Genomic DNA, 15,427 nt, shown 5'->3' with positions numbered 1-15,427 from the left:
GGACCCAGAAGATCTCTATACGCCTTGAGGAGTGTCTGGTCCCCCGCTGTTGTGGGTCGTGATAAACAGGACAGTTTAGAAATGTAGAGAAAGGGTTGCGTTCAACTTCTGGATCATGGTGGTAGCTCCTGAAGCCAGGTGTGCTGAGAGGATTAAGTTGTCTTCCTCACACAGCTGTTAAATGGAACCTATACTTTTAGGAAGTGATTTGATTCTTTATATTCTGCAAAAGTTGAGGCATCTATGAGATCCCAGTCATCTCTAAAGTTACAGCCTGATAGCTACTCATTATGTTTCCATTTTTCATGCTTTCGGTGACTGAGCTCTTGGTGGTTTGTTGTACAGTGAGTGCTTGTTCTAGGTTTGCTAACCACTAATTGCTACCCTGTTCACTTTGTCTTTCCTCTGCAAACCATAGGTGTGGCTACTGACTGTCCCAAATCAAAAACAGTTGCGTTGGCCGGGAATCGAACCCGGGTCAACTGCTTGGAAGGCAGCTATGCTCACCACTATACCACCAACGCCGTGCACAAGCAGAGCCTCACAGATGACTGAAGGGTCATGTTCATGTCCGAGTGTTCAGCTTTGAGGCTGCAGTCGACTGCATGGGTCAAACAGAATTTCCCCTTATTAAATAATGTGGGTCATTATCTTCTGGCAAACGTTGAGGCAGTCATCCAGCTGTCAGCTAACTCTAGGAGTTAGCCTGTGTTCCTGCAGCCTGTTAGATACTTCTTCCATTAACTGCTAGCCTGTTACACTTTGCCACTCGTAGCCTTTAGCGCTGTACGCTAGCTGTGGGACTGGCCAGGAATCAAACCCAGGTCTGGCTTGAACTGAAACACTTCAGTCCACATGTGAGGGGCCTGTGAGGGCTCAGTCCAAGTCCAGGAACAGAGTTTGAATGTCACACATTTTTCTCCTTTCAAAGAACCGACAGATTCAATTCATTTCATTCTACACATGCAACTGTTCTGCCTGGAAATGCATTTAGACGTATAAAACTGGTAAACTTCAGATTGAGAAGAAACTAAAAACGAGTGAGAAGAGACAGATATAACTATCTGCTCATTGTTCTAATTCAAAACAACTTTATTAATCCCTTAAAGGGCAATTTGGCAGCTGGCACATCACCACCACCACCACATGCTCATAACACAAAACAGAGAAGGAAAGAAAAGGTTGGCAGCTGTGTGCATTCTGCTATCTCTAATAACAGTTGTACGAATTTGAATAAATATCTTCATTAAAAGTACGTGTCTTTATCTCTTTATGATAAAATGCATAAAAAGTATGAATACAGATTCAGAATAATTTACATAGTGTGGATTAGTAGTTGGATAAAAGACTGTAGGTGTCCGTGGAGGTATCCACTCCAACTTCTTTATTTATAAAACAATCACTAAGTACCAAAGACCTGCACATAAAGGTTAATAAAAGATAGTAAATGAAAGACATAAGGTACTGCAGAAGGGTCACAAAAACTTTGCTTGATTAGACATTTTTCATATATTATGTTCTGGCACGGAAAAGTTTTCCCCCACAAATTTAAATTTCTTTAAGTCCACATTAACATGAATGCAACATGTTTTAGTAAAGGGATAAATGGAGACAGAAGACGTTCTATTTCAGTCAGCACTTCACTTATTCAGCCAATTCCACTTTTACTACTGTTGTGTTTCCAAACACAATGAAATAAACATTATATATGTAACCACACCATCTCCAGTAGATGTCGCTGCAAGAATTTAGGTAGAGTTGGGAAGCACAGACAGACTGGTGCACTGACTGACCAACATACCAACTATTACTGACCAACACCTCTGTGTATACAGTATATCCTATTTAAGCTGGTTGTCAAACACAGTGCCTGGACATTTAAATGTCCTCTATAACACTCTCAGTGAGGAGCCTCGTGTCATGTCTATCATCGATAATCATTTCCTTGGTTTTCGATGCATTCGACTCCAATAAGTTGATTTGGCACCAATTTACAAATAAAGGAGAAACATCAGCTCAGTATCATCCAAAAACCCAACATCATGAGAAGATCTGCAGCTGTCAGTGTACAAGATATGAAGAGGAGATGACAAAATGCAACCGTATTAGTGACAACAATGTTGGTCCAGACATCTAGAATCAGTTAAACAAGGTGCATGTGGAAGAATCTCCAAACAGCAGCGTAGCCTGGAGTTCCTCCAGATGTTTGTACAAGGTGTTAACAAAGAAAGTCTCAGGATCCTCATCCTCATATCAGCCTGATAAGTCAAGTTTACCTTCAATAGCTGCAAGAATCTCTTTAATCTCTTTAATTATTTTCTCCAGGATTTTCATTATCAATGAAGTGAGCCTCCCCTCCCCCTCCTCCCCCAGCCTTTCTATTCTTCTTTCCCCCAACATTTTGTCCATGCACTGTGCCAATAGTGAGCACTGCCCTCCTCCTCCTCCTCCTCCTCCTCCTCCTCCTCCTCCTCCTGGCAGGCTGCCTGATGCTACAGGACTTTGATCTACTGTGACCTTTTAATAAATTCTCCATTTCCTGGTGGAGCTAAAGGGATCGAAGGAGTCCGGGGAGGGGAGGCACCCACCGAAAGAGACAGAAGGGTGGGTTGAGACAAACAGGCAACAAAGTAAGGACTGAAAGTGTGGAGGCGGAGGCCAAAAAAAAAATAAAAACAGGTTGCCATCAAAGCAGACTCCTTTTTCTTTTTTCCCCCCTACGCTTTAGCCTCCTCCTCCTCCTCCTCCTCCTCCTCCTCCTCATCTTCTCCCTCGCTTTCTCAGGGAGCATCTAGCCGGTGTGGCATCATTTCAGGCTTGGCTGCTTATTGGAAAGCTGTCTGCCCACGTTGACACATCACTTCCTTAACTTCCACCACACACTGGATAGGAAATAGCTGACTGCAGCTTCGCCCCCATAACAATCTGACGCCTAAACAACAAACAAAGCCTAAAGCTTCACTTTGTTGTTGCCCAGCAAAGTGTTTAAAGTCTCTGGTGAGGGTTAGTACTCCTATTAGTATCTGACATGAGCAAACAAACTGAAAGAAGTTTTTGAACTCCAGCACTTGAGATGGAAGTCGATATGAAACATAAAACAGCTAATTTCTCCTATTGTTTCTTGGTCTTTCGTATATATATATATATATATATATATATCAATTCTGATTGTTTGCATCATTTATATACACTTTATTAGCGGATAAAGGACAGAAGACTATGCACAGGGAACATTTTTAAATAAAAATAAGTCACATAAATGCACAGAACTGCAGAACAAAAAAAGACTTTTGATTTAAACTTGGTTCACACACGTAGGAAAAAGTCTCCAATTCATATTTGTTTGAATGTTTTTGACCTATTTTCATCACAGACTCACTTTAAAAGGGATAAAACAAAAAACTAGAATCTGAGTTTCTTCAGTGATAGATGACCTGTTGAGAACCTTCAGTCTGTTTCATGCAAAATAAATACAAACACAAAGCATCGTATATACAAAAGAATGATAGCATCCCGTCGTCCATGTGCACACGTCGTCCATATTTCCTGATTTCTCTTGACGTTGCTCCTCTTGTTTTCTGATCTTATGACTCAGCTGCTCCATCACGAGTGTTTCCAGGAGTTCATCTTGTGTCGCTGGATCCTTCTCTTTTTTAACAACATTAACAATTAGATTTTATTTTATCAACTCATTTCTTCCCCAGTTTTGCTGCTTTTCAGTCACGATTAAGGAAATGACAATTCACCTCGTATCACCACTTTTATCTGAGAATGCGTCAATCAAAACTGTAATTTATGTTTTAGGATATTTATAAAATCATACATCATATTTTTAACAGAGCCTCGTTAACACGTAGTGCTGATTAAGTTTTATGGATCTTTACAGACAGTAGAATTCATCTAAAACAAAGCAGCGCTTTAAATGTTGCCTGGTTCTCTGATAAACGATAAACGCTGTGGACGTGTTGTTCTCAAAGATCTGGCCTTGAATCAAACCCTCTCCGGTGAACATCTAACCTGAGACCTCCGCTGCTGTGTGTCGGGCATTAAAACCAGCCTCAGCCTCTCCTCGGGTCCTCCAAATATTTATCTTGTTTCTAACAGCCGCATATTCCATTTCACTTCCATCCTTCATTTGCCACTGGAGTCAAATCCATTTGCTGTGTCCCTTTTGTCTCAGAGCCATTAGCAGGTGAAACCTTTCCCAAATAGAAGTGAGAGATGGTGTGACCCGGCTTCCTCCTTTTATTTGGTCTGAGATAACGAGAGCGCGAAGGGAAGGGGAGAGGAGACAGATGTACCCCGATGATGGGGAACTGTACTCTTCATATTTTATTGAAGCCGCCATCCGAGTTGAGTAAACATATTAGAGTCTACATTATTCATTTCTATTTCTCTTGGATTCTGTTTGTCGAGTCCAAACTCTTTAGAACTGGGGTCAAATCCATTCTGTAGCAAACGCTGCAGCCAATCACCTCACGGCAAGAAAGAGGGAGCGGAAGCTTAAATATAAACCTTAGGGTTAGGGTTAGGGTTAGGGAGAAGATAGTGTGTACTAATTGTACAACCTTGATGCAGGCGCACTGTGTCTCTTTTATAACTTACTGGTTAGGGTTAGGAACAAAAACAACCAAAAGCAGTAAGAAACATGAGAATGAATAAATTGTTGTAAATTACTTGATTAATGTTCTTATATGAGGTGTAAATGATCTGTTGTTTGCAGGAAGGCTCCCGTGATGGGTCAAAGGTTAAGAGTAACGCCCTTCCACGAGGAGCATGTGGAAACAGGTAGGAAGTAGGCTAAGGAGCGAAGGAAGAAGAAGAAGTGATCATAAAGTAAAATCATGTGAGCTGGGGATGGAAGAGTTGTGGCAGATCAAGCAGTTGACCAGGAGACACGATGCGATCTAACGTAAACTGAACTTGATAGATAAACCAGTCATTCTAAATCACAAGAAAGGGACATTATTATTTTGTATTACTCACAGGATCATAAAAAACAAACCAGTGGCACCGTGTTAACGTGTGTTTATGTGATTCATCCACTCCTCTACCTCCTGCAGTATCATTATTATTGTATCACTGTGTAGCGACGGCGTGAAGGTGCAGATAATCCCTTCCCACCTCCTCAGCTCTTTCAGAAAGGTCTCTCCGGCGGCTCTCCGCTGCGAGCCCCAAATGAATCACTCACAATTAATTACTCTGCTAGAGCCAAGAGAGTCCCCCCCACCTCCGCCAGCCCCCGGGGGCTTGTCTAACTGTGGTGGGTCTAACGTCTCGTGGCGAGGGCTGGATCCACCGTCACGTCCTGCTCAGAGGGACGGCAGGGGAAGGGAGGGGATGTGTTTGTCTCAGTCAGCTGGGACGACGACGCCCCCGCCCTCCTCGCCCCCCTCTGCTGTTCTGCTGCCAGATCTGTCTGTTAAGACAAGATAACAGATGATAGCGTGGCCGAGGCACCAGCCAGCGCCCACTGCGAGGGGCCGCTCCTCCAGCCTCAGATGTTCCCGTTTCTCCTTCATCAAGTCGGATTTTTACACAAGTTCAAACTGAAGCTAAATAGAATCACACGACAAACGGATTCATAATATGTTCACAAAGGATTCATGCACACAAATAGAGGAGGGAATGCATGAACACCAGGACAGTCTGCCCCACCCCTGCACATCTCTTATTAATTTTATTTCATTTTTCATTTCACCAGGTTGGTCCCATTGAGATTGAGCAGCAGCATGAAAAACAAATACATTAGAAGTAATATGAATCCAGTATCAGTGACAACATTAACCTCTGCGTCCTCATATGGTCGCATTCAATTTTATTTTATTCACAGCTTATTCTGCTTCATTTAAACCCGTTGTCCTCATTAGTGGGCGCTTTTCTTTGCCATCTAGTGGTAGCAAAGATTAAAATTTATTTATTTATGATTATTAACATTTCTAGTTTGATATGACGTGCAAAACAAACAAATGTTATCAACAGCAACACTCTACAACGGCGCTAATTAGCAAGTACTCGTTTGAGGACGTTGGGACTTCATTGTCATTGTTAAATTTGTTAAAATCAACAGTATTACATTTAGTCACACTTTATTATCATATAAATAATGAAATAATCCCAGTGTCCACATATGAGGACATCGTTTTTTTTTGTTTTGTTTTACAACGACTACTTCCTGTTCAAAGTTGACGCTTAGTTTTTATTCTTTATTAAAGCTGGAGACCAAATAAAAGCTCAGGTGTCAGGAAGTTAGAACAGTTACAGACAATGACAAGCACCAACCAACGTATTTATCACTGAGATCATGAGAACTTTAAAATCTGTTTCTCAATATTCCAGTCTTTTTGAAGGCTATTCCAGGTTAGCTGAGCACTTAAAAGCATTTTTACCTAATTACACTTGGTCAAACAGTAGGACAACATGTTGTGATATCAGGCTGTAGCTAACACCAGCTTTCTGAGCAGTCAAGGAGTAGATATAAGAGAAGTTAGATGAACAGTTACCAATGACAGAGCGTTCGCATAGTCACAAGTTACAAACAAGTTACTCCATATATAATATCAGAGTTCTTCTTATCCGACTGTGAAAACCAGATAATGAGATTAGAAGAGTGATTTTCTCTCTCATGTATATGTCTTAATTGGACTTTAACTGGAACCACCTGAGGGATAGCGCCATCTTCTCTGCAGCAGAAGTAGTGAACACATTACGTACAAGATTTAAAAAGCTGAACTATTACCCTTCTGGTTGTTGTTTAAAATTCACAACTTAAGTCAACCAGAAATGGTATTAATCCTCTGAAAAGACACATTTAGCCACCTAGTGTGGAGGAGGAGGACATGTCCTCGTCGGTTATTCGATTTTCTCAGTTGCATGTAAAGTGGAACAAGGACCACATTCAGAAAGTTGAAGAGCAATTAGAAGTTATTGTGTTATTGCGATTGTTTACAGCTTAACATTTTATTTCCAAAGTTCAAGATAAATGTTGTCTCATCCTGGCAGGACTCATCGTCTGTAGACTGACTTCTACAGAGTCTAGTTCCAGCGTCTGCATGTGATCGCTGGTGAGTCGATAAGATTCATTTTTAATAACATTCAAAAGAAAACAGAGTCACATGGGCAATAATAATAACAGGATACAGCAAAGAGGAAAAGCAGCATAATAAATGATAAACATGAATGAATCACAGCAGCATAAGAGCATGAGACAGAAATTAATTCAAAATAGCTGGTTTACACGGCGAGAAAACGAAACAATCATATCAAGATGTTTTTTTTGTTTTTTTGTTTTTTAATGTATGCCTGCTGCATGTGCAATTCTGTCCCGAACCGGTCTCACAATGCAGACCCCAGCGTGGGCAGAAGCTAATGTTTAAAACACAAGGCAACACCAACAACTACAACACTGATTTATTCTTTTGTGTCTGAAAGGCCCAGCAAAAACAAATTAAAGAGGGAAGGTAGGAAAAAAACGACTGTGGTTGGACTATACCTGCACCTCCGGGCCGGGAGGGAGCTGTGGGTTGAATACAGAGGAGGACTCTCAGAGTGAGACATGCACACACATACATCATACTTACATCATACATACATACTTCATACATACATGCACATATGTAGTGATGTTTATATCCAGTCCAGGGCCTTGAAGACACATGTTCATTATTTAGGAGGCATGACCTCAGGTCAGTATTCCTCTCATTATGCATCATGTGAGTGAATCAATCACACCTGTGAGTAGAAGTAGTAAATTTATTACGTTATCGGCTCCTACAACAGGTCATATTCTACTTTCTCTCATTCATCTCCACTCGGCGTTACTTTCTTTTACCGATCTGATCCAAAGATTGGCGAGAAAACAAATGATGTGTGTAGTCATGTGCCAAATAAATACAATAAATAAATAAATAAAAATAATATCCCAACCCACACTTTCAGACCAAGCCCATCTTGCAGGTGACCTATTGGCTGATACCGATCAGCCAGAACATTATGACTGAGGCAAAACTCCTTTAGAAGCCTGGTCCAACAGGTAAACCAACCAGCAGGCCAGCAGTCAGCTACTAGCCTAGCCTAGCCTAGCCTAGCCTAGCCAACCAACACCTCTCCCTTCTGCTAGGATCAGAAATAAAACACTAACAACACCAGCTAACTAGCCTAGCCAACAGCAGTAGGTAAGAAATGAAAGAATTAAAAGCATCTTGTGACAATTCACTGTTCTTCTAGGAAACTTTTAGACCTGACATTCATTGGTGTGGATGTTACTTAGACATGTAGCCCCCACCTAGACCAGACCAGACCATACCAGACCAGACCAGACCAGACCACTATCCTTTGTTGATGGTCAAGAGAAATAAAAAGTCTTAGTAGAAATGAAATTTGGATAAAGTACGTGTCACCAAAAAAGTGTTTCCATTGCACTTTTGAGATAAACTTTCATGTTGATATGTCTGAAAAACCATCTCATGAGAGCGTAAACATGTTTTAGATATTTACCAGGTTTTGTGCATTTCCAGGGGGAATGGAAACGCAGTCAGTCTGAGTTTAATCCTACTGTACTGATCCTGTCTCGTGTCAAAACCTCGTTGGTGTTTCAGTGTTTAGTTGTGTGTCATTCAGTCTGTGTAATCATCTGCTGTCAAACCGTTTGCTTTAGTTTAATTGCTCTTACATGTTGATATAATGACTCGGTGCTGAATGGTTCCTCTGTCCTCACGCTGCGCTCTGTCGTTCTCTCGTTCAACTACTTCCCAGGGAGTTCTGGTGTCTGAGCGGCTAATTGTTTCGGGCGATGCTTCATCATTTGTGTAATGATAGTTTAGAGCTTTATTGTGTTTTTTTTTTTTTTTTTTTTTTTTTCAGGTTGGTTCAAACACTAACTCAGGATGATAGAGGATAATGAAACATAACACCAGCTGAATCTCGCATGGTTCCACAGACAGACGACATGGTGCATGGTGTGGAACCGTTTTCTATTTTGGAAAGTCACCTGGAAGTTTCACAATGACTTGGAATTAGATTCATGGTTCTTGCAGTGAAGTAACTCTTCAATGATCGATGTTAGTGAGGTAGGACAAATGTGTAATTTCAAATGGAAATATACTTGCACATGTGAACCGATCAGCCACAAAATTATGACCACTTTCTTAATATCGTATAGGTCTGCCTTGTGGTGACTCATCAGAGAATGGACAACGGTCTTCTGAGGGGGTTGAATGATGTTAGTGGGTGGTGGGAGGGTCTTTGAGGGGAGGGGCCTCTGTGGATCATCCCACAGATACTTGATCAGTTTGAGATCTAGTGAATTTAGAGGCCAGGTCAACACCTTGGTCTGTTCTTCATGTTTTTTGAGTTGTTCCTATCCTGTTTTTGTGTGTGTGTGTCTGTGTCAAGGAGTGTCATTGCTATGGGGTGGGGGGTGGGGGTTGGGGGGCTGGTCTAGTCTAGGTTCATGCTACATGTCTAAGCAACATCCACACCAATGAACGCCAGGTCCAAAAGTTTCCAGCAGAACATTGAAATGTGTCCACATGGTCGTTTACTTCTCCTGTCAGTGGTCATAATGTTGTGGCTGATTGGTGTAGAACTGATTTTAACCTTCATGTGTAGCACACTTTTTGTTGTTCCAGTATTTCTTGCTGGACAGGTGCTTCATTCTTTTACTCCGCCTCGTGTTTGGCTGTGAGCCCAGACTGTGCATGTGTACAAATGGAAAATAAAGTTCTTGATTAATTCAAATTAACTAAACTTAAAAAAAAAAAAATAATAAAAATAAAGTTTGGTGACTCAGTCCACACCGACAGTAAATGCAGATTGTTCTTGTCAAGAGAACCATCTGTTTACTAGCTCTCATTATACCGTGTACCTGAATATATCGGTTTAAGGCAGATGAATCATTTCCCTTTAAGGGTTCAGTAAAATAAATAAACACGTATAAATACCTCGTCCTTTAATGAGCTTCAGCTTAAACTATCATCTGACTGTATCCCCTCCCAAACAAACCTCCTCAGATTTACAGCCTCGTCTCCCCCCTGAAGCTCACCGGCGTCTCCTTCCTCCCCCGTCTTTTATATATCTGCCTGGGACTCAAACACACAGCAGGCTTTTATTTCTTGTTGGAGTTTCATTACTTGTTGCTGGTGCACGTTGAATGGTTGGTGTGGGCTTAATAAATTCAGGCTGTCTCCTCCCGCCCACTTCCACACGGCTCCCTGCCTCAGCTCGTCCACAGGGGGTGTCTCTGTGTGGGTTAGAGGGGCGGGGTGGGGGTGGGGGTGGGAATCCATACTAACATCATACCATCATGAAGTTGGACAGTTTGAAACACACACAGCATCACAAAGTATTAACATCAGTGTTTAGTTCCTAAATGACCTTAATCATGTGTTTATTATTATTCTTCTTATTGTTGTTGTTGTTGTTGTTATTACTTATTGTATAAATTCTGGTTTATTTCCTCCTCTTTATTGTGGTCACTGAGTCTCTGTGGGGCATGAACCTCCACTGTGGAGTGGACGGTGATAAATCAAAAAAAAAAAAAAAACATTCACTTTATGACTAAATAAGATACTCAGCAAATAAAATCCAGATCCAACAAAGACAGTCTACGTCAAAAATCTACTTAATGGATCACAGTTTCATTTGCTTTTGCACTTAGCGCTATATACTCTCTGGAGTTTTTGCTAGCTGAGAACATTTTTAAAAACAGAACAATGATGTTAAAGTTCATACCAGCCACTTTACACTCCCAATATTTATAGCAGCAGCTCATGACTATTTAAATCTCTGCAGTTATTATCCTTTAACCATGTGATTATTTCAGTTCATGTTCGTTGTGTTCTAGAGTCACTCTGCACTGAAGGCTTTTATTTATTTACTTTATTCACTGATAAATAAGGGAAACGGTGGTGATGGTGGTGGGAGCTGTCTGCTGTGTGTGTGTGTGTGTGTGTGTGTGTGTGTGTGTTATGTTCATATAGCCAAAGGTCAGAGGTCAACAGGAAGCCGTCCCTGAGCCGCGGGCAAAGTGTCCATCCTCCCCTGATAAGCCCACAGCTCGCTGCGGTCTATTTGCTGGAGATGAGTTTGTTCAGTTCCCGACAGATGGAGCAACATTTTCAGCAGAGATATGAAGATTAACTCATGTCCCGCTTGTTTGTGCTGTTTTCTGATTTCTCTGCGTGTGATGGTCGGGTCAGGTGTTCGAGTAGAAGTCGCTCTCCACCTCCAGCAGATACGACCAAACATGCACTCACCTCAGAGACGCGCACAGAGATGCTTCTGAATTAAAAAAAATAAAAATAAAAAAAACTCTGTGTTGCTTTTCAGTTCAGTTCTTTAAGTTCAGAAAAAAATTATTACATCTATCTACTGGATTGTATTTTCAGAAGAATCCAAACAATAAAACTCCACAATGAACGGTACCAGTGCAGGTCCATGAAATATGAGGCTGACATAGATTAAAAAGCTAAAAGAGCTGAAACCAGTCAGTTAAAAATCATCACATCAGAGCGTTGGAGTGGGAAGTAATAAAGTCATTCAATTTAAGACTTCACATCAGAGTTGAGCAGAATCTATTATTCCAACACAAATTTTAGCATGACACAAAATACCTGCAGACAAAAACTTAAATGTAGTAAATAAATATCAAATCAATCAAGTTTATGATAAACTGCAGATTGACGCGGCGTAAAAGGTCAGTGCACGACATCGTAAAAAGCTTTGGGCAAGAACTACTGTGAACAAGTGAATGCATCACATGCAGAGAAAGAAACCAATGAGGCATTAATGAAATAAGAAAATGTGTGTGTGTGTGTGTAACACAGTTTGATTTAATATTAAACCATTAAAAGAAATCAAATGGAATCTGACACATTGTTGCTGTTGTGTCAGAAAGTATTTGCATGAAACTGAATGTTTTGTAGAAAAAAAAAATAAAAACCTTTATGATGTTAAATTGAAAACAACACAAAAAAAATAAAAATTTCATCCCATGTTTCAGCGTTCCAGCTTTCAAAGCCTGGCCTGTTTCTTTCATTGTGCTCCAGATGAGAACTTAAAATAAAAACCACATCAGGTCACGTTCCATGGCAACAACTAGAGGCTACTGAACAATTTTCTTTTTTTTTATTTAGAAACGTTTGCAGGTCAACAGTATTTACTCGAGCATTCGTTCATATTCTGGGGGTAGTGGAGGGGCTGCAGTCTCTGAACAGGTTTCCATTTTATCACAGAGACACTGACACCTACGCTGTAATTCAGAACCAGTGAACCTAACGAGCATGTCTTTGGAGGGTGGGAGGAACCTGGAGAACCTGGAGAGAATTACTGTCCAGAGTTTGGACCATTTGGATTCTGAGCCGTGGAAATCCACAGATGCAGGAATTCAGGTGGTATTCAAGTAAAATTCTCACTTTTCTGGTCACTTCCTGCAGCCCAACCTTGATCTGATCTGATCTTATATGATCTGATCTGATCTGATCTGATCTGATCTGATCTCCTCCTGCTCCTCTCTGGTTCCTTCTCATCCACCGCTCTGAAGCCTCGGTGAGAACAGGTCAGAACTTTTCCAGGAGAACCAGCTAAAAGAGCGACACACACACACTGATGAAGTCTTGTCACGGACTGAGTAACTAACTGTCTGCAGGTAGATCATCCCAAACAGATGGAGCTTTTGACAGTTTCCATAAAAATATGATACGCGACCCAGGAGAGAAGTGGAAGGTAAAACATGTGCTGGTTCCATGTGTGAGAAGATTGGTGAAGTTCCCAGTATTATAAATATAAGAGTCCGTTTTTAGTGGAATAGTCAAAATTACAGTAAAATCCTTCCAGAATTTCTGTATTTTGGGACAAAAGTAGAACATATGCATTTTCCTTTGTGTTTTTAACAACTTTAAACCAAATGTGGATTCATTTTTTTTTTATCTTCTTTGCTGGTGTCAGTTTTCTCTTCTTGCTACATTTGTCACATCCACTGTGTTTGTGCTCAATGATTCTGGACAGAAATGTCTCAGATGGACGAGTGTTCTTCTTCTTCTTCCTATCCTCCTTTATAATGGTTAAATTTGGGTCTTTCTGAGCCAGAGAAGTGGAGAGACCACTCCGACCGTGCGTGGGAGGACTCTGACGTCTCCAAACGCTGCCTAAAAAATAAATTAAACCGTCTGTCGGTGAAGAGTCTTCGGATGATTGATGCTTCTTCAGTGGCGCCGCTCCCATGAGGAGGAAGGATGGTGGAGATAACGAAAACAGTGTAGAGACAGGATTTATGAAACATAAAATGTTGAACGGAGGAAGTTAATATCCCGTTCATTTCCCACTGACAACTAAATGTGACTCACGGTTACAGTCTCCAAAAAAACAACCACAACAACAACAACACGCTCAGAAAACACTGGAGCTGGATCTGAAACGTCAGCGCTCGGTTCCCAGCTGAGTAATGGTTCACAACCTCTTCCTGTTTTCATCCTTCTTTCCTGACCAGCTTCTTCTCCTGCTCAAAGCTTCTCCAATACATGACTGATGTCAGAGCTGAAATAACGAAAACTGATGAGCAGAACATTAAACTGTCATTACCCAGGAAAGTCCCATGTGTCTGTGATGATGAGTAGAAATGAAGCTCCTCCTCGTTTGCAGTTTATTGTAATATTCGTGCAAAGTATCACGCATTCAGATGTGATTTGTCATTAGGAAATAGAAAATCCATTGGGATCATCTTTATTCTTGCAGCCGTTAATATGAAACCAGTACAATCCTTTACAAAAAGAAGTTCAGTATTTTCAAATCTAGGTTTGCACGAAAATGCTTTTATCTATCATTTGTATGAGCACTGAGAAACTTTAAACACAGACCATAACCAGCACTTTACCTCCTCTCTGACATATTCATTATGTCAGAGTGAATCTTTATGACCCAACACAATTCAACACATGCATGTTTGGTTTCTTCCTTGGTGCAGAGCTCATTTTTATACACCTTCTGAAATGGATATAAATGGGAAGTCTAGCTAAATGGTGAGGTCTCAGACTGTGTCCGCCTGTTAACATTTAAACATCTCTGATCAACTCACACTTTCTGACCTATCGATATATTAACAAACACATTTTGAAAAGAAATCTCAGAATTGGGCGCAGTCCTTTAAAAAGTTGGATTGCTGTAATTATGTCTTGGTTTGCAACGAAGATGGAACATTGCACTTTTACACCCAATACAGTGTCATCATGGTAAGTTCTTCCTTTGGGATCAGTGGGACCTAAGAACTTTAAAAAAAAAAACTAAGCATCGTCTTTGAACAGGAAGTAGTTTTTGGAAAAAATTATGTCCTCATTTGTGGACACGGGGATTATTTATCTCAATATAACAATAAAGTCACCAATGTGTAACAAAATTTAAAAGTGCTAATCCTCAGAAGTGTCCCGACGTCTTCAATCAAGTATTTGCTAATTAGCAAAGTTATAACTTGTTACTACTGATAGAATTAGCATTAAACTAGAAAAGTCAATAATCATAAATAAACAAGTTTCAATAAACAGTAAAACTTGATGAGATTTCGTACCTTTTGTTACGTGATCGCTCATGTTTTTACACCAACTCGTATCTAGTTAAAAGGATGATTGTTTAAATGAAACAGAATAATCTGCCGCAAACCTAAAACTTAACGTCCCCATATGAGGACGCAAGGTCTCAACAGGATGGACAGTTTAGGCTTCTACATCAATTTGACGCCATAGCTACAGACCCTCTCTCACAGTAAGAGATAGACATTTTCTGACCTCTTTATAGCCAAAATAAGCAAAACACAGTCCAGACAGACGTTTTATGGCTTAAGTGTTAAAGGGTTATAAACAGGATATGCACTGAAAAGGACTCGTTGCAGTAAAATTAGAAACAGTCTGTGAGGGACAAAGTTTGAAGTGGAAACCGTTTCTTTATTTGACAAACTTAAATACTACTTAAAATATTTTTCCTGCTCACTCACCAATATGTTTCTGATATGTTTTCATTCATTTTGTTTTTCAGATTTTTTATCATCTCTTGTCTCCATTTCCCTCTAAAAAAAAAAAGAATCTAAATGTCCTTCTCATCCTCACGGATGTGCTCCTACTACCACTGAACTCAACTCTCAACTCAGCTTTATTTATATAACGCTTTAAAAAACAGCTACAGCCGAAACAAAGTAAAATAAGAGCATAAGATAAAAAGCATCGGACGAGGGCCGACTCACATGCTGGGTTCAACACTAAGGAATAAAAATGGACCTGTGGGACACTCTGGTGTCCCTCTCAACATGGACCGGTCATCATACACCCCGCTGGGATCATCAAAGCAGGAGATAGAAGCCACAGATGTCAAGACGAAAGCTCCTCACCATGCAAGGCCGACACCCTTAGACTGTACGCTAAGCGGAAAGAGGGAGGCCGAGGAC

General features: G+C 40.6%; 1 protein-coding gene and 1 non-coding gene across 2 annotated transcripts in view; both read right to left on the bottom strand.

Annotated features, from left to right (window-relative positions):
* Positions 1 to 15,427, bottom strand: part of LOC124995607 (NACHT, LRR and PYD domains-containing protein 12-like) — a 1,019,357-nt gene that overhangs the window by 572,797 nt on the left and 431,133 nt on the right. The window lies entirely within an intron of this gene.
* On the bottom strand, positions 453 to 524 carry trnag-ucc. The gene has a single exon. It is a non-coding gene; the product is annotated as a tRNA-Gly (tRNA).

This window comes from Mugil cephalus, chromosome 18 (assembly GCF_022458985.1).
Source record: "Mugil cephalus isolate CIBA_MC_2020 chromosome 18, CIBA_Mcephalus_1.1, whole genome shotgun sequence".
Taxonomy (NCBI): Eukaryota; Metazoa; Chordata; class Actinopteri; order Mugiliformes; family Mugilidae; genus Mugil; species Mugil cephalus.
Note: the sequence above shows the minus strand (reverse complement) of the source record. Positions and strands in the feature narration are given on the sequence as shown.